Source organism: Ochotona curzoniae, unplaced genomic scaffold (genome assembly GCF_017591425.1).
Source record: "Ochotona curzoniae isolate NIBS_2020 unplaced genomic scaffold, NIBS_Ocur_1.0 contig_2210, whole genome shotgun sequence".
Lineage (NCBI taxonomy): Eukaryota > Metazoa > Chordata > Mammalia > Lagomorpha > Ochotonidae > Ochotona > Ochotona curzoniae.
Window position 1 is genome coordinate 18,794,924 of NW_024465369.1, and position 23,933 is coordinate 18,818,856.

The window sequence follows — 23,933 nt, forward strand, 5'->3', positions numbered from 1 at the left end:
GCCTCAAATTTCCTTTACCATAATAAAAGTAGCTTTTCTCCATTAGGATATTTTATATTGATCATGTCATATTGCCCATAATTTTTACTTTTCATATAAATATTAAGCCTTAGTGATTCAGGAGATATATCTATACATTTTTAACATTTTAAATCTAATGTAGCATTTAAAAAAAACTAGTCCACAGTATTAGTTACTTTTTGAAATATTTATATTGGAAGAAAAAACATTTTCTAATTAAAATCCTTTGCACGATGCTTAAGAATTTTCAATTTGGTGATTCAGAAAAATATAAGTAGTTTTTTTCAGTATAGCTTTATTTGGAAGGGTTACATAGAAATGGAGAAACAAAGAGGGAGATATTCCATATCTACCCAGTTATCTAGGGACTCCAGGAGCCAGTGCTGCAGCATACTATAGGCATGAGCCAGAAGCTTCTTCCAGACGCCCTCATCAATGTGCAGAGCCCAAACACTGGGAACATCTTTTTCTGCTTTTCTCTGGCCACTAGTGGGCAACTAGAACTAGAGTAGCAGTATGTAAGATGGAACCAAAAGGGAATGTTAACATTGCAGGGGACGATTTTGCCTGCAATTCCACAACACCATCCCCTAATACTGAGTTCTTCCTTGTCTCTTGTGAGTATAACAATCACTAAAATATATAAGACGTAATACAGAAGTACAATACGACAATGATATGTAGTATGGCTGCTTAGCTATTTTATTGCTAAGGGTATATATAGGAAATCTGTAATAAGACCATGTTGTCTATTTTCAGTACTCTTGATCTATCTATCTATCAGTCTATCTGTCTACTATCTAAAGCATTCACAGGAACAACTAAGGAGGAGAAATAACTAAATAACATCGAAATTGGAAAGGAGGAAATCAAACAATGCCTTTTCTCAAATGGCATGTTGTTGTTAATGGGAAAATGTAATTATCCTGCAAAAAAATAAAAAAGGAAAAAGCTGTTAAAACTCAATAAATAAAGTTTGCATTAAAAATAAATTTGCAAAAAGTAGTGGCTTTTTTAATAGGTCCATAATGAATTCACTGAAAGAGAAAGCAAAAAACCTATTTATTTTAGTTCCCCCAAAATTCAATATATAGGAATACATTTAGCCAAAGATGTACAAGATTTCTACAATAAAATCTATAGAACATTAATGAAAGAAATCATCAAGGACACACACACATGCACAAAATTCAGATGGTATTCCATGATCCTGGATTACAAAAGTTAGTATGAAGAACTCGCCTGATTTGATGCACTCCTTAGCAAAATGGAAATGACAGGACCGGAGTTGTGGATGGCCTGGGATGTCAGCATTCTGTATGCATACCTGTTTGAAACTTCAGCTCCTTGCACATGAGAAAACAGTGGAAGACAGCCTAAATGTTTGGGTTCCTGCGTCTACTTAGGAGATCTGGAAGAAACTCTTGTCCCCTGATTTTCCATGGCCCAACTTGAACCATTGTGGCATTAAAGCAGTGAATGGAAGATCTCTCTTTCTTTGTGTCCATCTCTCTGTGTATCTCTGCTATATTAATAAGTATATAAACCTGAAAAAAACAAAGTATAACTATTTCTCAAATTTTATAGATGAATATGTTTTTAAATTTCATTCAAAATTTTTGGTCTTGTCACTGATCTAAATAAAACTCATGTTTACTACATGCATTGATGATAATGACTCAAAACTGATGTGCTTGAAAAATAATTTTCACAGGATTAAATATATGATCATACCTATATAAATGATCATGCTATTTTAACTGCCTTACAATTAACAAGCCAAAATGTTACAAATAGAAAATCATTTTAGCATTTTTGCAAAATGTATCATACCAGTACAACCATGATTGTTATAGTTTTAAATAGTAGAGTTAAAGCAGTTCATCAAAATCTTCATGATTTTTTTAGTGTATTTTGTAATAAGGGCTGACTATATTAAAACATTCAAAATTATTCAATTTATTTAAAACATGCCATTTATTCTTTTTTCAAGTTTAGTATTTCTGTTAGAAAATGATGTATCATTAAATATTTTGTATTTTGCATCATATATATAAGATTTCACTTGGTGATTTTGATGAGATAAAGCACGACATCAGAGTAAGGCTCTATAGTCAATGACTTAATGGATCATTCACATCATAGAATGCTCTGAACTAATTGGATTCTTAATTGTGCCCTGAGAGTTTATTATGAAAATTTAAATAGGCAGAAGCCTCATCTGCAAGCCCTGTTACTACAGGCTAAATATAGAGGATCTTGCTGCCTGTGGAGGCATTTCAGTTCATGTCTGCAAGAAAAAAAAAAAAAAAGTGCTAGAAGTTAGTTGTATATGGTTGTTCAGATGGTCCAGGTTGGTGCTTTTAACAGTTCATGTTCCAGCTACATAGGCCTTTGAGTCCCTCTGTGAAAAGTTATAAAATTTCTATTAGGTTAACTACCATCATTTTTAATAAATGTTCATCTATATTGGTAGAAATTACTTAACAGTGATCTTTTTAATGCTAATTTTATTTTAATAAAGGGACAAACTAAAATTTTAAAGGGAAAATCTCAGGTAAATGTTTGACATTTTCTGTGCACTAAAAGGTCCTGTCAGTTTTGGAAGGAGTTTGCTAGACTAAGTCAGGTGTGCAAAATGACTGATATAATATGGATGTCTTGGAGCCTAAAAGCAACTACCTAATTTGCAATGCATGCATCATGTAGCCTATATCTCCTTTAATGCTGAAAATATCCTTTCCAATTAATGTAATTAACTGAAAATTGTCACTGCTGAAATTGCAGTACATAGTCAGATATGTTATATGTGCAATTGTTTTTGCTAGAAACAGAGTGCTGAAAAATATAGTTGGGATACATTTACAGATTTAAGGATAAAAAATGTACAATTTCAGAGAAATAGCATTTACCCCCCAATCATATGAATGATAGTTATTGATGTAAGATTGTGTGAATGAGCACCTTATTACCAATGAGGAAAATATTTCAGATGCTTGTAAAGCTAGAGCATGAAATATGATTAAGAGGAATATTGTGGGCATAGGTACTGAGGGTGCGCCTTAGTTGTAAAGGTCTTCATTTAGAAAAAAAAATGACTAGTTTCTATGCTGTGCCCAGGGAAATAGCTGGCTTCTATCCAGAGTTAGCTCAAGAAAGCCTTGCAGAATGTGCAAAATATCTACTTTCATATCATTATGTGAAGAAATTTAAGATAGACATTTTAGTACTTAAAGACTCAAAAGATTTCATGTATCATTAAATGAAAATAATATAGTCCTACTTAATTCTGAACAGAATCTCAAATGTAGAAGATATAAAATAACCTGAGTAAAGAAAATGAGATGTGAAATAGACAGTAAATGCTGAATACTTCTTTTAAATCAGTTCTTTACAATGTAGTTGAGCGTAAGTGATTCTCTTTTATCTTCCTCTTTCATCCTTATTTTAATGACATCTAGCCAAACATCTGTGATTACAGAGATTAAAGGGATTCCTAAAATTTAATTCATGTTTGTAGTGAGAACTATTATCCATAAGCATTTAGTGGTTTTTAATTTTAGCTTATTACAGTTCAACAATATTTATTTAGCTTCTTTAATGCACTCTAGTATTACAAAAATGAGTAGTGCATGGCTGTGTTTGGTGACAAACACAACATGTTTTGAGACCAGAAAGGAAAATAATTCAACTGATGTTTTACTGAGATATTTTTAAGCAAATTTGCACATTAAAAGAAAATTTGCATATCCGATTCTCCACCTGCAGCACTAGCATCCCATATTGTATTGACTAGGGTTTGGCTGCTCTGTTTCCAATCCATTTACTACTTAAGGCCTTTGAAAAGTGGTGGAAGATGGCTCAACTCCTTGTACCCCTGCAGCCACATTGGAGACCTAGAAGAAGCTTCTGGCTTCTCTTGTGTTCAATTTGGTGGGTGAAACAGCAGATAGAAGATCTCTTTCTTTGTCTCTGTAAAATGTAGCTTCAAAGAAAATTAAATCTTAATATACATACATCTGCATATGTATAAGTATGAAACCATTAGAGAATGTCTTAAAATGTTTCTTGGCATATTATTAGTTGTTAATTGCACTTGACTGCCATCAAAATTCCAGAATTTTCATAGGATAATAATTCTCATTTGGTAGACAGGGAAATTGATGGCAATATACTGAATGCTTTTTTCCTGTATGTGTATTGGGGTGACTTCAAAAAATGAATGGAAAAGCAAAAGAAAAAAGTTTACTCAACTGGAAAATATCTGAAATAAGTGCATTTTTTTATATTGTGCTTTGAGGAATCCTTAAATAGACAGTGTAATACGCAGCAGAACTCAAACCATGTAAATTGCTGCATTTCCTTCTCTCCTCCCCAAGTTGCTCTTTAGAGTAAAAGGTGTATGTAAATATAATCATTTTAATGAGTAAGTGAATTCTCTAGTGACTTATACAAATGTAATCTTTTGATGTGATAGTTTTCTGTTTCTTGTATGTGTTGCCTATGCTTGGAGTTCGGTGTTTAATGTTCACAAGATGTTGCATAAAGTATTACCTCAGAGTCCATAAATATGAAGTACTTTAAAAACTGGCGACTTGTGCTGTGCAAAGATGCTGTTTATTCCAGGCCTGTTCTGTTTAAAAGTCAATGTGATTGAGCAGCCCATTAAAACAGCTGGATGAAGTCAGAAAAAACTAGGCTAAGAGGCATTTTCCAGGGTAGCAAAGTGTGATTTGTGCCCATGGAAGAGAGCAACTGAGTTGAAGGTCACAAAATGGAATATTTGTTTACCTCTAATGCTGTGCAGTGTGCGCAAAGCCTAGATATAATGATGCGTAACTTCAATATACGTATTCCAGTTTATCTTCAGTTACCCTGGATTCTTATGGTTAGTAAGTCATTTATTTTATAACAAAATAGGATGACAGGTAAATAAAAATTAATTCTTATGTAAAAATTGTCAATTCAAGCGAACTCTGTAAGAAGTTTGGTTGAGAAAAGACAACTATCCAAATAGAAATTAAGATATTTTAATCTAATTGGTATGCATTTAATCTTATGATTTTCTTCCCTCCTTTTCTAAACTTTTCAAATTTAACTTGGTGCAAAGTAATTATATACAATACTTAATTGGCAGTCTAACTTCATTTTTTCAGTGGAATATTTCTCATTTAATCTGTTCACATGGCTAAAATGTTAACTGCTTCTCTGTTATCTTGATTAGCTACATCTTTAATATTTTCATTTACCAACTCAATCTACAAAGCTTACATCCATAAATTATTATCTTATTATTGGTTAATAGATGATGAATATACTAATTTTCTTTTACATCCATTTTTTCCTTTTATTGAAAAGGCAGATTTAGAAAGAAAAGAAGCCAGAGAGAAAGATCATTTCTTCACTGGTTCACTCCCCAGATGGTTGTAATGGCCAGAGCTAAGCTGGTCTGAAACCAGGAGCCAGGAGTTTCTTCGGGTTTCCTACGTGACTGCAAGGTCTCAAGTCTTTGGGTCATCTCTGCTGCTTTCTCAGCCATGAACAGGGAGCTGAATGGGAAGTGAAGCAGTTAGCCCATGAACAGCAGTTCATATGGAATGCTGGTTCTTTCAGGTGGAGGATTAACCAGTTGAGATATTGTGTTGCCCCCCCACCTCCTATTTTTTTTAAAAAAACTATATTATAGAAGGCTATTTGTTACTCTGCAATGCCCTCCATTAGTTAATTTCTCACTGTATATATCTGTTTCATTGATTTCAAGTCCATTCATTATTTTTGTTTTTTAAAGATTCATTTTGTCTTTTTTGAAAGACAGATCTACAGAGAGGAGAGACAGAAAGAGATGTTTTCTGTTTGGTGGTTCATTCCTCAACTGGCCACAACTGAAGGCAGGACCCAGGAGCTTCTTCCTGTCCTCCCATGTAGGTAGAGGAGGAACAAGACTTGCACTATCTTCCACTGCTTTCCCATGCCACGAGCAGGGAGATGAATAGAAAAAGACCTGATAGGACACAAGCCAGCACCCAAATGTGATGACAGTGCTTGTGTTGCAGGCTTAGCTTAGTATACCACAGCCATGCCCCCAAGTCCACTTTGAAGTAATGAATGTTAAAGTTTCAGTAGAGGAATTCCCATTGAAAGTGTGGGTGGTTAATAACTCTGGCATTTGTTGCTCAAATAATAACCCATTTGGATTTAAAGTGACTTTGATGCCAGATGTAGTTGGTTCACTCTGCAAATGCATGCCACAGCCAAAGCTGGGATGTATGGTCTCTTTTGGATCTCTCATGTAGGTGACAAGGTCCCAACTGCTATAGCTGTAGACTGCTACATCTGGGATGTGTATTAGCTAGAAGCTGGAATTGGGAAAAGAGCCAGGTCTTGAAACCAAACAATCCTTAAGGGGTATTCTGTCCCAAGTGTTACAGTTAACCCAGATATTCCATAAAGGATATGCTATCCCAAGTGTTATGTTTAACCTAGATTATCCATGAAGTATGTGGCATCACAAGTGATTGCTTTGTTTCTTTGGAATGTATAAGTAATCTATTGAAAGCAAAAAAAAAAGTCAAGAAACCATATTTCAACAGGTTTGATATCACCATTTACTTTTTTTTTTTAGATTTTTATTTTTATTATTTTTTTTATTGGAAAGGCGGATATACAGAGAGGAGAGACAGAGAGGAAGATCTTCCGTCCGATGATTCACTCCCCAAGTGAGCGCAACGGGCCGATACTATGCCGATCCGAAGCCAGGAGCCTCTTCCGGGTCTCCCACGCGGGTGCAGGTTCCCAAAGCTTTGGGCCGTCCTCTGCTGCTTTCCCGGGCCACAGGCAGGGAGCTGGAAGGGAAGCGGGGCTGCCGGGATTAGAACCGGCGCCCATATGGGATCCCGGGCGTGCAAGGCGAGGACCTTTAACCACTTGCGCCACTGCGCCGGGCCCCCACCATTTACTTTTAATGACTAAGAATAGCAAGTTAGTTTTTCATTCCCTCTCCCATTCATAATTGCCCTTAGGTCTCCCTTCCTGTTAATGTATATAGTCTCCCACTCAAAGAAAAATGATAGGGCCTAGTGTTGTGGCTTAGCTGATAAAGCTGCTGCCTTAAATGCCAGTACCACATATGGGTGCCCTTCCGATTTCCATTTCCCCCACTTCTGATCCAACTCCCTGCTAAAGCACAATGGAGAACAGTGAAGACTGGAGAGAAGTTCCAGGCCCCTGGCTCAGCTTGGCTAAGGCCTGGCTGTTGCAGCCATCTTTCAGCATAGAGAAGAGTTATTTTATCCTGTGTAATAGAGCAAATAAGATAAAGAATATAATTATATTCAGTGTGTCATCTTTTGAGATTCACATGTTCCTTTTTCATTGTAAAGTTGTGTTTCTTATATGATGGAAGGAGAGACAAAGGGTGATAAACAAAAATCAACAAAGTATGTATTTGTTGATTCATTTCCTAAATTCTCAAAACAGCTGAGACAGGCCAGGGTCTCAGTCCATGTGTGTCATGTGTGTGGCAGGGATCAAAACGCTTGAACCATTGGTACTGCCTACATTGATGTGCATTTGAAGGAACCTGGAATTGTAAGTGGAGCCAGAGTGGGGAATTATGTCCATTTATATAGGATGTGGGCATATTAGAGAGCTTCCACCTAAAGGTTTATTCCAAAGATGGTTACAATGTTTAGGGCTGTACCAGCCTGAACTGAGTGCTTTGTCTGGTTCTCTCACATGTGTTATAGGAACCCAAGCACCCTAGTAGGCTGTTGGATTGGGAACTGGTGCCCATACAGAATATCAGTGTTTATTCTGCAACTTTAATTGCTAATTCACAAACCCAACTTTCAAGTCTGTCTTAACAGTGAGGCTAAATCCCTGGCTCACTATGAATCTTTTTAGACAAATAGAATTTGAAGTGTTCCAGGGAAAATTCTGTAACATAGTCGAAAAAAAGTACATAGTAGAAGAAAGTAAAAGTTCAAGTCTGATTCCTAGTATTTGTTATGAGATATTATTCACTTAATGTCTGGCTTCTGATTCTGGAACATATCCAGTTTATGTAATTAGAATTATACAAAAAATACACAAATGTTATTGATATGACCAAGGAGAGGTTTGTAAGAATCATGTCTCTTCAACTGGATATGGGCAATAACTTTGAAATGGTTTTTGGTTAATCCTAGGGATTAAAAGAAATAAACGCTTTTTTCTTGTATATACTCAGATTCAGAAATCCATGTACAAAGAAAAGTTCACCATTTTTACATTATCTATTTAGCTGATATTCTTGCTTTTGTTTTCTATCACAAACAGACTTCAATCATTATCTTTACTTTCAGCAATTGATTATGAAACATGAAAACTTTATTAGTTATTTCTCAAAGTAGTTACCATGGCCCAGCCTGAAACAGGCTTAAGCCAACATCAGGAGTTTCTTTTAGGTCTCCCACATGGTTGTAGGATCCTAAGTCGTTATGTCACCTTCAGCTGCTTTCCTGGGTGCTTTTGCAAGGAGTTGGAGCAGAACTGGAGCAGCAGGGACATTGAGCAACAGCCATGTGAGATGGCTGATATGAATGACTATGTAAGCTGCTGTGCCATAATGCTAGACCCCAAATTCAGATATTTGCCACATGTTTTTTTTTTTTTTTTGAGTGTGTATTCTGTAGTGGGACTGCTGGATCATAATGTAAGTGAATTTCTAGTTTTTAATGAAATCACCATATTGTTTTCCGTACCATTTGTGCTAATTTACATTTCTATTAAGTTTATATGGATTTTCTTTTTCCATATCCTTTCCAGAATTTGCTATTCTGTTTTCTTGGATAATACCTTTTTTGACAGGGCTGAGAACATGTCTCATTGTGGCTTTCACTTGCTTTTCTTGGATGGCTACTGATGTTGAACATTTTTTTTTTTTGTAAATATTTCTTGTCTATTGTGCTCTTTTGACATCTGTTGAATCCCTTTGCCCATTTCTTGAGTGGATTGGTTATGTTGTTATTGAACATTTTGAGATGGTGATATATTCCGGGTGCTAGTCCTTTATCTAATAGGTTGTTCTTGAGTATGTTTTGCCATTCCAGTGGATGTATCTTGAATCTACTGATTCCTTTGCTGTGCAAAAGCTTTCCAGTATGATGTAATCACATTTGTTTAGTTTTTCTTTTTGACTGTGGTTGGGGTTCTTATACAAAAAGTCATTACCTCCCCTAGTGCCTTAACGTGTTTCTCCCACACTTTATTCCAGCAACTTTATGGCCTCAGGTCTTAAATTCAGGTCTTTGAGTTAATCTTGAGTTAATGCCTGTTTCTGATGAGAGGTAATTTCTAATTTCATTCTACATATATGCATTCAGTTTTACCAGCACCATTTATTAATGAGATTATTCTTCCTTCACTTTATTGTCTGATAACTTTTATGAAAAATCAGTTGTTTGTATGTATGTGAAAGGACCTCAAATTCTATTAATTTATTTCTTTTGTGCCAGCACCATGCTATTTCATTACTCTATCTGTGTGGTATGGCTTCATTACTCTATCTGTGTGGCTTCTACCTGGCTTGCTTGCTTTTTCTCAGGTTCTTGGGTTCTTGTGTGTATTTGTGACTCCATGTATGCATTCATGCTTTTTTGAATTCTGTAAGGAATTTCATGAATAAAGCTGGGGTGCCTCAGTAACTGCTTCCTACCTTGTCCTGGAAAAATGGCAATTTCCCAAAAGTTAGATGCATAGACACAAGTGTGTCTAGTAATGTCTGTGCTGTCCCTCAGCTTCCCCTCATTTTCAGTCGTGTTCTGCTACTTCTCTGAAGCACTCTTTGGAGAATGTGCTCCTTCCATTGCTTTTAGTGTTTCTTTCTGTGCCTAAGGCCGGAGCATTTCATCACTATTCAGCAGGTTTGACTTCCTCTATGGCCAGTAATGACTACTTATTGGCTTCAAGATAAAGCTTGAATTGGTCATACAGTTGCTAAGATCTTGGGAATAATCGTTTTAAAAGGAATAGAGGTGACTTGTACTGCCCTTCCATTGTTTAAGCTGTATAGATTTGGAAAGAAAAAAATGTGCTGGCGTTTGCTGTACAAAATGTCCTTTTCGTTAATGATAAACATGAAGTTAAAAGACAAGTTTAAACATGAAGTTAAAGGCCAGGTTAGTTACAAAGCCAAATAGCCTTTCTAAATGAATAAAAAGGCTTAACCTGTGTGACGTTGCACACTTTTGCAAGGCAGTTCCTATATAATCAAAATAAAGTTGCAACTAACGAAGAAAATATTGACATTGGTTGTGACATAGTGGTGTTGTGTGTTAAGCTATTGCCTGTGATAGTAGCATTCTATTCAGGCACCAGTCCTGCCTGTTCTGTTCCAATAAAAACTCCCTTCTGATGGTCTGGGAAATTCAGTGGAAGGTGACCCAAATGTTTTGTTCCCTACCACTCGCTTGAAGAATTCAGATGAAGGTCCCAGCTCCTGGCTTCAGCCTGGGCCCTCTGCGTAGTGAATCAGTGGGTGAAGGACTGCCTTTCCATATCTTCAATTTTTGGATAAACATATTTTCATAAAAGAAAATAACTAACTTAAAAAATAAATATTTAATGCCCTTAGGGCCACAGATCATATCCTGAATGTACTATAATTATATCAAGTCTTTCATTTCATAGGGGATTTGCAATAAAGTTACACATTTGTTTCCTCCAAATTAATTCTAGATTACTGTTTTAGTCAAGTGTGAATGCTTTCATTGAAAGCATTATATGCTGTTGTGTGCCAAAGCATAGATTATGGACATCTCTGCTTTCACTTGACTATAATGAAGTGGACAGTAAATAATAACAGATGTTCAAAACAAAACCAGTGGGACATTTCTGAGTACAAGGAGTATTATTATAGATGGATTACATGCTAAGACAATGGGAAGGATCCAAAGTTAATTTTCTATTTAGCATATGATACTTCTAACAAGATATACGTCATATGGTAATCAGGATTAAGCCACTATGCTTCTATATTCATTTGGATAAACCTACCATGGAATTTACCATAAATTATTAGTTAAAATAATAAAACTATTAATGCATCTTCAGAAATATTCAGAAACTTAAATCTGTAATGATTCCATTATTAACATTTATCAGAAAATGCAGTTTAAATAGTTTTCATTAAACATGCCTAATAAAATATTAGACTGAAAATTCTTAGTACTCTGTATGTTTGCTTGAAAAAGATTTTTGGACAAAATTTTATTTTTAAATACTTATACTGGGCTCTGAAAAGATAATGAAATGTTGGAATACTTTAAAGAATTTAGGCGGTACTCTCTTCTAGAAAATTCTGCAATGATGGACATATTCTGACAATCACATTATTTAACAAAATAGTCATTGGCTTCATATGAATTTTGAATGCTTGAACTATGACTCACGCAACAAAGGCACTTAATTTTTAATTTGTTTCAATTACTCAATTGTTTTGAAAGAGGGGTGATTTTTTCTAATTTTAAAAAATTATTTAAAAGCAGAGAGACGGGTACACAGCAATTTGCCATTCTTAGGTATATTCACAAATTGGCTCTTCTCTTCCCCACACCAGGGCTATACCAGGATAAACTGTAGAAGCTTGAACTTAATCAGTCTCTCCCACTGTTGGGAGGGGTCTAACCACTTTAAGCTGTGATTTGCTGCTTTTTATCTGGAAGCTAGAATAGCAAGTGTAGCCTGACCTGAGCTCAGAATGTCTTACATGGGATGAAGCATACAAAGCAGAGTCCTAACTGCACCAAATGCTCACCTTTCGGTTATTTTAAGTCTAAATGGTCACATTGGGTTACCTGTCCTGTTTGACAGCATGGCTCTATAATCTTGTGCTTCTGAAAGTTAGCAGTGACAGTCTTCAGTAATTGATAAGACTAGAATGTAAAATAGCATACTAGGAAAAACTGAAGGAGCCTGGACTAGAGGGCTCATTCTCTTTTCGCCAACATTTTGATAATTCTTGGAATATTTTTGGATAGATGTTATTTTTCAGATACAAATTTTGATATTACCTATTCAATGTTAATAGCTTCTCTTCTACTTTTTAGTATATTTAGGATTATTTTACCATCATTTATTTACATAAGACCCCTAAATTTTAATAAAAATCTGATCACTGATTTTCTTTCGTGGATAGTAGTATTTGTGGTAGACTCTTCTCTGGACTGGATTTCAGTGGTGGCCTGTGTGATTCTTGAACCTGTTTGTCAGCATCTGTGCCTGGAAAGTGAAATTTTCAGCTTGTATTTCATTAAATATGTATTTGCATCATTTATTTTCTCCTTTTATAACATATGATGCAAATGTGTGATCCATTGTTGTTTCCCTAAAGTTCTCATATATTTCTCATTTTTTTCCTTTTTACTCTTCTGATTATATAACTTAAAATGTTTTGTCTTCCAGCTGTCTGCGTCTTTTTTTTTTTTTGGTTTGTTTTTTAATATTTTTATTGAGTTGCTGATAGTCCAGCTGGAATTTCCTTGTCAGGTAGCAACTTGTAACAATGATAGTGTCACAGCAGTATGCATTCCCTTGGGTTAGAGGTGATGTTGTCGTAACAGTTTATGCTGCCAGTTACAGCAATGCACAGCACTAAGAATTATGTATACTACATAATAGTTGATAGCTATAGTAAACATGTGTTCTGCTGACTTAAATATTTGCTATATTATTTGTTACCATCACCAATTTGGAGCAAATGCTAACTTGCAAAAATTTATTTTCAAGCAGTATGTATATTTCACATTTACTGTGTCTTAATCGAAATATTTCCTCTTCTGCATGATGTAATCTCATATTGCTTCGTTCAATGTGCTTCAAGTTGTGCTTGCATCTACCAGATACACCAATGGAGTAGTGCAGTTTTCCACCTAGGTTTGTGTAGGTGAACTCTGTAATGTTAGCACACTGCCAGAATGAGCTAACAACATGCTTCTCAGAATGTACTCCCGTTTTTAGATGGCATATACCTACATCTCTTTCTTTGGGATCCATTAGAGGAGCTTTATTGCTTTTTTGGGAGAGAAGTTGTGTCATGGTTTCTAATTTTTAATTAACTCTCTATTCTTACACACATGACAGCTATCTCGGGTTCTTCACTGGTATTCTTTGATGGGATATGCCTTTACTATATAGTCTAACCTCTGTTTCTGAAAGGTACAGTTAGTAATGACACAAAACTGAGTCTATTGTGAATTTTTAGGTTGGCTAGGCTGTGATTTTCTCCTTTGATATTGGATAGGGCTGCGAGTTGGTTTCTACCCTGTGGTGCGGTAATTGCCTGGGGTTTTTGTTACGCAGTCCCTGGGTTGTTGCTGTAAAGGTGTCTGCCCAGATCTGTCATATTTTGGTTTGTAATTTGCATTTGGAGAAGACATCAAATGCCACTCCTGGAGATAATCAGGATAAAAAGCTGTGATAGTTAGGATTCCACATTTGCAGATTCTCATCCTTTCAGGGTAGAGCTGTGCTGTGGGCTTTTGGATGAGTTAAGTGACTGCTTTACCAGCTCTATCAATCGGTTTAGTCCTTCTGGTCCTCTGGAATGTATAAAGCTGAACATCTCCCTAATTTTCTAGAGGAGTTTGGGTGAAAACTGGAATTGGTGGTGTAGACTTAGTTAAAAAAACATTCGATTGAATTTTCCACCCTATTACTTTGTGGTTGGGTTATGAGATTTGTTGCCCCTTTTGATCTGGCACATCAGCCTGCGGGAGCACAGGTGAGCCACCTCAGTACACACAAACTCTTCACTAAAGTGAGTGCCTTATCTCTTTGTTTCCTAATGTATCCAAGGCTACCTGATTATGTTCTCTATGAGTGAAGACAAAAGGACTTCCTTGATAATGTCTTGCCGTATCTCCCATTTTCTTGCTTCACTTGCTGAAACATTGGTTAGGGAAATCTTTTTTGCTTGGTGTTTGTGCTGATATGGGCAGAAGGGAAAAGATTAGTGTGGACATAGATGGTCTGTTTTTCCTACTCTTTCAATTCAAATTTCTAACTGTTCAGTGGAGCTCATTAGTGTCTTATGCTTGTTCCAAGTGTTGGGTTTTCCAAAATCTGTTTGGCAAAATGGAGACTTATGCTTACAATTTTCCATATTGCTGATGTAATTCCTGATGCTATTATTATTATTTTTTGTATCAGCTTTGTGGATGTATCTAAATAAGTTATTGCCCTTTTCCTGTGGTTGAAGTTGTGTAGTCGTTTTTCATTGGAGGGGATGGTATTCTGCCAGCTCTGCTTTCAGACTGGGGATGGTGTTCCATTGAAAATTGAACTTGTCTGGATGATAAGATGCTGAACTCTCTGTATGGTCTTTGCCCGCAATGAGGGAGTCATGACCGCCTATGGAAGGTGCTACTGTAACAATGTGGAGGAATTCAGTATGGGGGGAGGGCTTAGGGAAGGGTTGGGGGAATCGCAGAGCCTATGAAACTGTGTAAAATGAAATAATAATAATAATTAACATATGAAAAATAAGTTACTGCCTTTTAATCAAAATTGTATTAAATTTGTAGATGAGGCTAACAATAATTGGTTTATTTTGAATATCATATCTTCTACTCTGTGGAAATATAGCATTCCTTTATTTAGATGTGCTATTTTATTAAAATTGTTATAGTTTTCCACATATTGAGTTTATACATACATATGATTAATACCTAAATTTTGATAGTTTATGACATTATTAATCTGTCCTTATGTTACTGAGGCTATTAATATTAATATTCTAGGTTCACTCTTGAATATTAGCAACATGGAGATGAAGATGACAGATACAGAAACACATTCGACCTGTCTAAATATTATCAGTTTATAAAGTCAATATAAGTGGCATGTTAAATCTGAATGCAAATTGCTGCCTGATTTCATTTATTTGTAAGACGCAAATTTAAATTTCAGTGATAGAAGACACATTATCAGGTCTGAACATTGGTGTCCTCTTAGGGCAGAAGAAGTGCAAGATAACTTTCACAGAATTATGAATATTTTTAAGTTTGAATTGGAGTGGTAGTTAAGTGAGTGAATGCATTTGTCAAATCTCATTGGACTCACAGGAAAATGGACATGTTTTAGTGCAATTAACTAATACCTCAAGTTCAGATAATTTAAACCACATTTTCAAAAATAAATTTTATTTTTTAAATAATGATTACATAGTTAATCAGAGTCGAGGTTTAGAAAAATCCGGGTGAATTTATTGCTTTAAAATTTGGTATTTCTTCTTGTTGTTTCTGAGGAAAGCAGAAAAACACAGGAGAAAACCATGCACAGCTTTCCATATGTTCTAGTACATAGGTATGAGGAACTACCTCCTCGTATCAACCCAGAATCTCAATGTGTACATATTTCGAGGTTTCTATCCAAATGGTTCTGTCCAAATTAAACCACATTTAACCTGGAAGGGCAAGATGTACCATTAAAATTTTAACAAATCAAAGTTTCATTTTCCTCATAACTTGCCTACAGATATGCTTGCCTAGAATTTTGATTGTACTCCTGTGAGATGGTTATTTATGCATAAGGGGCTAATATTGTTTATGTTAAAAGATAGAAAAGTCGTGTATGTACTATGTAAGAATGCGTGTAAGAGAGAAAAAAGATATAGTCCACTGATTTCTAACCAGGAGAAATATGTTCAGAAGCTTGCAGTTTGATCATAGTAAAAATCAGGTATGTTTATCACTATGTGTTATACCAGTTCACTTTAGTGAGGTAAAATTTGTTTTTTTATACTTTGTTACAGATCTGTGTAAAACATAAATATGCAAAAATCGTAATTATGCAATTATTCAAGTCAATTTTGTGGATAAAATATTGTTATGTATTAGCCACTTAAGAGTTGTAATAACTCAGAAATGTTGTGATGTTAGTGTATAGTGAGATATGTACTCTAAATAATTTATATTTCACTTGAGTAGACAATTTATTTTTATATCTGAATTCTCTGATTTTAATGTGAAGATTAAATTGTTCAGAACTAAAATATATTTTAAATCAACATGAGATTAATTTAATTGGTTTATAAAGTGTTAAATACTTTGTTGTTAGAATTTGTCTATAGAGTTTGATACCATTAAATTGATTTTAAATACATAGAATAATTTCAACTAGAGAGTTAATTATCTAAACAGCTAATTAATGTAACTTCATTAAAATGAGTGCTACATAATCCTTTCTGGAGAGATTTTGACTGATGCAGTTCATTTGGTAGGAAATAACATAAGCCCCAAGGTTAAGATGCCTGGATTTGATTAAGTCTTAGCTTTTACTGGAAATCATGCATTTATGTGTCTCTACCAACAAATGAGAATGATGAAAAATAGTGCTCAATTCACACACTTGTTAGGCAGTTTTAAGTTTATCTGCATTATAACATGTTTACAAAAATATGTGGCACCTGAACTCTGAAGAAAGAAGACCTGTTTTTATTAATGTTTTTGCTGAGCACTAACAAGATTGATACTTTTCCTTTAAAATTTTCTAGTGGTACTAGTGATAAGAGATGATGTAAAACACAGTGAAGATTTTTGTTGGTGAAGCAGAGTTGCAGAATTACACTGTGCTAACAAGTGTGAAATTCAGGAGTATGTTTTCTTCGGTGACATATCCCCAAGAACTGTAGTAGGGTCAGATACATGAAAAATAGTAAATGTTTGTTGAGTTGAATTGAGTTGAGTTGGAATAGGTAGTGCATGACACTCAACCTTCAGAGGACTTAGATATTTATTTATATGCAGACAGAAAATGTGTAATCTCCAAGAAAATATAACTTCATACTATTTCATATAATACCATAATACACTTAAAAAAGAAAATACTAGGGAAGTAAGATAAATCACAGTAAAAATGGTATAAAATATTTTGCTAAGTCCTTAGCATTTGTCAGAACAAAGAAGTGGTGACACTCAATATTCCACACTGATTGAAAAAAGAACAAGGAACCATGATAAGATTTTGAGAGGTTTTTTTTTTAATCCAAAAGTTCTAAAAAGCAAAGATGCTTTGGAGAATGGGTGCAGAGAAGGAATCACTCTTATTGGGAAAATAACTTGTGGACACACACAGAGAATCACCCACTGAGAGCAACAGTTTCAATTGCGTTGTCACTAGGACAGCATATGCTGCTCTACCTGAAACAAAGCCTGGGACACGTCACATATGTGGTTCAACAGCTATGGGGTATGGGAAAAAACAGGGATTACTGCCATGGTGGGTAAAAGAAGGCTGCTGTGGCAACAACACAGCTGTCAGGAATCAGGTGGAGCTCAGGTTATACACAGCTTCAATGCCAGCCTACACTTGCTTCCTTGGGAAGGGCTGGCCACATGTGGAAGGACACACTTCAAAGACAGGAGGGCCACGTTGTGAGCTCTTTCTACTCAATCAGTTTTCCTTTCACTTCACCATGTAAACTAGAAAAGATGCTGCAAGCTATCGCAGATAGCTTCAAACTTGAACACAACACCAATACTACACACACAATTGAATGACCACATCTTCCTGGTTCTTCCACTGAGCAAGCTCGGTATGCCCATCTTGATTGAATAGGTGTGATCTTGTTTGAGCAAAGCATGAAAACATAAGGCCAGATTTTATTAGTCCCTGTTCCTGAAAACTGTTGGAGCGCTCCTCGGCTCTTGTATAGCTCAGTGACCGTCTTCGCAACGTCCTTATACCATTTTAGTCAGGCAGCAACTGCTTCAGGTTTATCATCCTCTTGTTGGATTAATGGTTCCCAGTGATGTCATCAAATCCATGCACATGAGGTGGGTTGAAGTCCATGTTATACGCTTTTCTGCTGGCAGGGTGAATCCAACCACGGCTGAGCCGATCTTTCAAGGTCTCAAATGGAATGTTCGAAGTGATCACTAGATCCAGGTCACAAATTTTGTCTAGAGCTTCAGCCTGTACTAGTATTTTCGGAAAACCGTCCAGAAGCCAGTGCTGGCCACTCCTGCATCCCGGTTCCAAGAGCCTCAGGCGTGTGATGATGTTATCTGAGACCAAATGGCCTTTCTCTGGGTATTGCTTAGCCATATCATCAACTTCCGTGCTGGCCTTGAGTTCTCCCACAAGAAGTGGCCGCTGGAGAGATGCTGCAGGCCAAAGTTCTGGGCGATCATCTGGCACACAGTACCCTAACCCAAGCCGGGCAGCCTGAAGATGACTGCTGGTAGGAATTTGGAAGCCATTGCCTTGGTGAAGGGGTGACCCTGCAGGAGACCTGCGAACTTTGTTGATCGAACCCTGCCCCTGGCACCCTGTGCTGGCGAGGGAACATGCTGGCTGCCGTGAGAGTTTTTAATTAGCAATGATGAGCTCATAATTTGTATTTCCTAGGGGGAAATTATATCACACTGACCCTTGTACAGTTAAACTTGTTATGCTCAAACTAGGAGCACCATATTATTTTATATTTGTTTCCAATTTATTCTGTACCAAGCAAAGATGAAACAACACCCACGATATTTTCTCGATGTTGTGATGTAATAAAAAAATTTCCTTATAAAAGCAAGGCTTAGTTCAAAACTCAGTTTAAATTAATGATTTATGTTTAAATTAATATTGGGCAGTGTGACTCATAACTGTGACTAAATGCACAGGTAAGCAGCTGGTTTATACAGATGGTAAATAAGATTTTGGAATGCCTAAAACATAAACATAAGGCATGACGGTAGGAGGCAGGTAGCGATTAGATACTTGATTTTTAGGTAGAACATTGGATTTTTTTTTTGCAATGGAAATTTTTACCATGAAAGTGTAATAGTCACTGTGTTGTATTTCACATTTTAGTGCCTATTACATATATGTGTGTTTTTATATTTTGACATCCTGAGGTTTTTCCTGGGGCTTCTGAAAAATGTCAGATGCAACAATTGAGTAACTTGTAGAGCAGAGTAAATCTATGCCTGTTGATATCCAAATTGAAGATTTATATCGTTACATATTTATGACTTTATTGATGAAGTGTAAATTTCCTCTTATAGTCATTGATGATTCTTCTGAAATGCAAACTTACATTTATTAGGCTCATGATGTTTCTAGTGCTGTAAATCCTTAACACTTAATAGTACTTCACAAATTATATTCTGATTAATATGAAATTATAACAAATTGATTTTCATGACTGTACTTTGCTTCATATTCTGTATTTCCCAATTACTATATTCAGTTTTGATATTTCTCTCAGTTCTGCTTACCAATCTCAGAAAACTATATACCATACTTTAGCATACTATTTTTCATGAAAAATGACAGTGTGAATATGAGAAAAATAGCAAAGACTGTGTGTCATTTGGATCTTTTCCACATTTTTGAATATGAGAATTTCCATCTAGTGATTTTCTTTCCTTTCTGATTCCCCATTAAGATGCATCAATAGGAAGAATCAAGAAATGATCACCACATTTTAAGGCAACTGTAAAGCAAAAATATAATGTGACAATACAGTATCTTGAGTAAAGAAGAAAGTTATGTAATCATCTATAGAAATGTCAATGAAGTACTCACAGGATGTGGTTAACAACTTGCATTTTCTAACATATTGGTCACTCAATACCATGTTAATTAACTCCATAATGTTGTAAATTGTTGTTGATGTTATGTTGTGGCTTTTAATTGGTAGGGATGATATTCTGCCAGCTCTGCTTTCAGACCAGAGATGGTCTCTCCAAGAAACCGTTGAATTTATCTGGACAATAAGATGTTGGACTCTATGCATGCTATATGCTTGCAATGAAAGAATCATGACTGCATTTGAATTGTACTACTGCAACAAGGTGGAGGAATCCATCATGGGGAGGGAGGGCACGGGGAGGGGTTGGGGGAATCCTAGAGCCTATGAAACTGTGTCATAAAATGAAATGTAATTAAAGCAATGATTTTAAAGTGTGTTGTATGCATCCCAAGAATTTGTAAGATGAATCCTGGAAGTGGATAAAGAAGATATTTGGTCTTTATAAAATAAAACACTTCGCTTTTTACTTTACAATTTATTTTTTGCTTCCATAATATTTACATTAATCATTAATGCATAGACAAAATATTTTATAGGTTTATATGACTATTTTTATAGTTTATTGAAGGATATTACTAAAAAAGTTGGAGACTTTCAGGAAAATATATTACACAGTAAACTAATATACAATTCGAAACAAACGTGAGTTTAAGTTTAAATTATTGTGATTTAACTATAGATTGAATAATTTAAGTGAGGAATCCATTACAGCTCCCTCAAACCTTTTGGGACTATTTTAATAGCAGGAAGTGGCCTGCTTTGAACAAACCGATGAGGCAAATAAAATGCTATGGGTTTTTAAAGTGGCCTCTGTAGCGTTGACACAATGAATGGATGCACTTTGGGTTTTTTCCTCTTAAGGTAAATCCTTCCTAATCTGAGATCATCAGACGATGGAAGTAGGGATGCAGTTACGTACAGAAAATAGCTTCGTGTAGAAGGTCACCTGATAGACTTGTAGCCTTTGGTTTTGGGTTATTCTGCAAGGCGAGACCAAGGGACTGAATGTTCTTTCTTTTTGTCTTTTGGGTTTCATATTCATATTGCTTTATCCTGTTTGTCATACCCAGTGTTAATCCAGATTGGCCACTAGTATATTTCATACATTTTAGTCTCCTGCAGCATATCTTGAGAAAGAAAAATCTGGCAAGTACGTTTAAGGGGAGCACATTTAAAATTTACGATACCCTACTTCTTTTATCTTCTTAGCATCTGTTCTTTTCCAGATGAAATATGTCTATCTGTTATGGAAGGGATCCAAAAATCCTGTCCATTGTCATAATCTCATAAAGTGATGTTCTTTTCGTAATTTTTTCAAACAGAATCCAAAACATTAGCAAGCTTGAATGTTCTTATTAGATAATGTGTAAAAAGTGTAGGGATGGCATTTCACAAAAGCTAACCTGCAGTTAATTATAGTTCAAAGATATGTAATATTTGGAACATGCATCAGTCATGGACTTTCATTCTGTGAGCACACATTCCCATACTAAGGATATTACTAAAGATATACTAAGGATGATAAAAAAAATCTAATTCATGTGCATAGATGAAAACTAAAGGTTTACTGTCACAAGTAGTGCAGTAGCCCTATTGATATATAGTTTTAGATTACTGGCTTCCTAGGCATTTTCAGCCACTAATAACTTAGCACTTCTTTTCAGTTCTCACTATTATTTTCTGTTCTCGTTGCTGGCCTCAGTTCTTGGACAGAAACATCTGCCACGCTCACTTTACACACTTCAGTTGCCATGTTCTTCCAGATCTAGCCTTGCAGCTGCTCAGATGGAAGTCCAGTTCTTTAGCCATGAGACAGAGACATCTAGAAGAATCCAGACCATACCGTTTCCAGTCATAGGATGTTTGAATTGTCAATCTAGTTTTATGTAACATTTGTAGACACAATCATAATACAATCAAAACAAATTTGGTGGTCTGAAGGTTGTGAATGTGAATATATGAACTTTTCTTTGCACCCATGTGAAGCAGCCACTCCTGTTTTCCTGAAACGCTTCAGAAGTTATCAGCACCATCTTAAAATTGGGGTCACAGCATAATCTGCATCTGCTACAATTTTATTCATCCTGAGAGAGGAGTTTGAGGATCTTGTTTGAGCAAGACAACAAATACAATACAGGAGCATGCTCTCTTGATATTACAGACCATGTCAACTTGTCCAATATGTACCATCGTGATTTCTTGGCTACTTCTTCTGCATTCAGCACAATTTGTTTTTCTAATACTTATAATTTTCTACCGGTGAGAGTGTTTTGAGACCCTTATAATGATCATGTGAAATATAAATTGTTAATTAACATAGAATGTATCTGCTACAGTTCCCACATAATGTAACTAGACAAGGGTGTTAGATGACAGCTATACATTCTTTTGTTGCATTCATTCAGATTGTCTCATGATGGTCTGCAAGTATGATTCTTCTGCTGTGCTTGGTGGTATGGTCCCATGATATGAGCCTTTGATTGGCCCTGCCTATACCTTTATGTTTCATTATTATATTACTCAGCTGGATGGAGAAACAAATTGCTCCAGAGAAACCTCTGCGTTTCAGAAGTAGTTCTGTTTACCCCCATGCAAGACACAAATCTAATTTCCCACTGAAAAATAACATCAGTCAACTCAACCAATATTGAAGTTCTTGTTTTGTGAGTTGCCTTGATAGTTTAAGGATCTCATAATGGCCAGAGGGAAGACTGCATTTCCAGTTTAATAGTTATGATTGTATTATCTGATGGAAGCATTAAAACAAGGGTGCTTTTAACCACGAAGGCAAGAATTATAGAGACTGAAAGCAAATAGTCCTTTAATGAGTTACTTGGTAAACAAGACACTTTCCCTTATTTGACTGCTGGAGCTATGCATTCTGTGTTTATGAGAGATGACAATATCCATCGGTTATTAGTTTAAGGTACATAAAACCCTGTGAGGCACCATTCATGTGGTTTTGTTCTAACACTTATGGCACAGCAACATTTTCATATTATTTCCATCTATCCTGTCAGCTTCTTCTTGTTGTGGCATGAGATTAGTCAGTGTTTTGGCTAAATACTTACACAAGTACTTAAATAACTTCTCCAAATTATTTCCCCAGGAATGAGACAGGACTATTTTGTTACTGAGAATCAGTGAGGACTTTCTAAGTCCAAAAATGATGTTGGTGACAATTATAACCAGAGGAATGACTTTCCAAACTCTAGATGCCTCTGTGAGAGGATATTTTTCCCTGCAGAGATCCAAGGAGTCCAATTGAATTAGCTCACCAGATGGTCAAGAATGTTTTCCTATGAATTGCTTTGTGTTGCTTTCTATTTTTGGCAAGTTGTCTGGCCATAACTGTAACATCCATGGTGAAAGTTTGTTTTGACTGTCCCATGAATCACCTTTATCTCTGTTGTTTTGGCTTCCCAGTTCCTCTCCCACTGCGCTAGAACTGCGTTAACTGAAAAAGAAGAGATTAAAAGCTACAGGAAGTATCATTTTGTCTCTCTGATTATTGAGAGTCTCACTTGCAGTGCTTTCCCTCCTTGTTAGCTTCAATGACGCTTGGGTATTCCTCTTAGGCATGTGGTTCAAGAGAACCTAAATTCCTCTTTTGTCACTCTTAGTCTGTTCAAGACCTTTACCAGCTATCCATCTTGTTAGCTCAGGGATCAGTTCAGCATCATGCTTCAAGCTGTCTCTCTTCTGTGTTACCTTAAGTTTCTCCTCTAAATTTCAGCCTGATCCAACGTTTTCTTTGCAAATACTGTGTTTTAGTACTACCGCCTAGAAGGACTGTAAATAAGCAACTTCTCACAGATTAGGTAATTGTTTTGTTTAATCTAGATTTGCAATTTTTCTTCCTTAATGAATCAGTCATCAGTGCACTGCCTATGATGTAATTGTTGTGAATGAAAGATATCAACAACCTGAAATAGAGGTTAATGAAAATAAATACCTAAACCTCAGTTGCTGCTGCCCATTAAAACCCTGCCGGTGATTTAACTGCCAGAATTCAAAGGGCAAGGGTATCTTGTTGATTTGGACACAGAGACCTGGTTCCAGACTCTAGGACACAGAACAGCCTGGATGCGGAACCAAGACAGACAGGGAGACAAAGCAAAGTCATTCAACACAAGTGTCACTGACAGAGGCACTGTAAAGGAGATTTAATTTTACAACTTAAATATGGTTGATGATTGTTACAATCCACTCTTTGTTCATACTTACTCCATTTAATTATAGACAGTATGAGTTTTGTTTTAATTCATCATAGATTCCTAATATACAGGGATATTTCTATTTGCCTCAGTGTTTGTGTGATAATACTAACAAATTTATAATAACATAT

The 23,933-nt window shown here is 35.8% G+C and overlaps 1 protein-coding gene and 1 pseudogene across 5 annotated transcripts in view; one reads left to right on the forward strand and one right to left on the reverse strand.

Annotated features, from left to right (window-relative positions):
- Nucleotides 1-23,933, forward strand: part of GALNT13 (polypeptide N-acetylgalactosaminyltransferase 13) — a 426,836-nt gene that overhangs the window by 166,884 nt on the left and 236,019 nt on the right. The gene's annotated exons all lie outside the window — the stretch shown is intronic.
- LOC121150791 lies at nt 17,444-18,260 on the reverse strand (annotated as a pseudogene).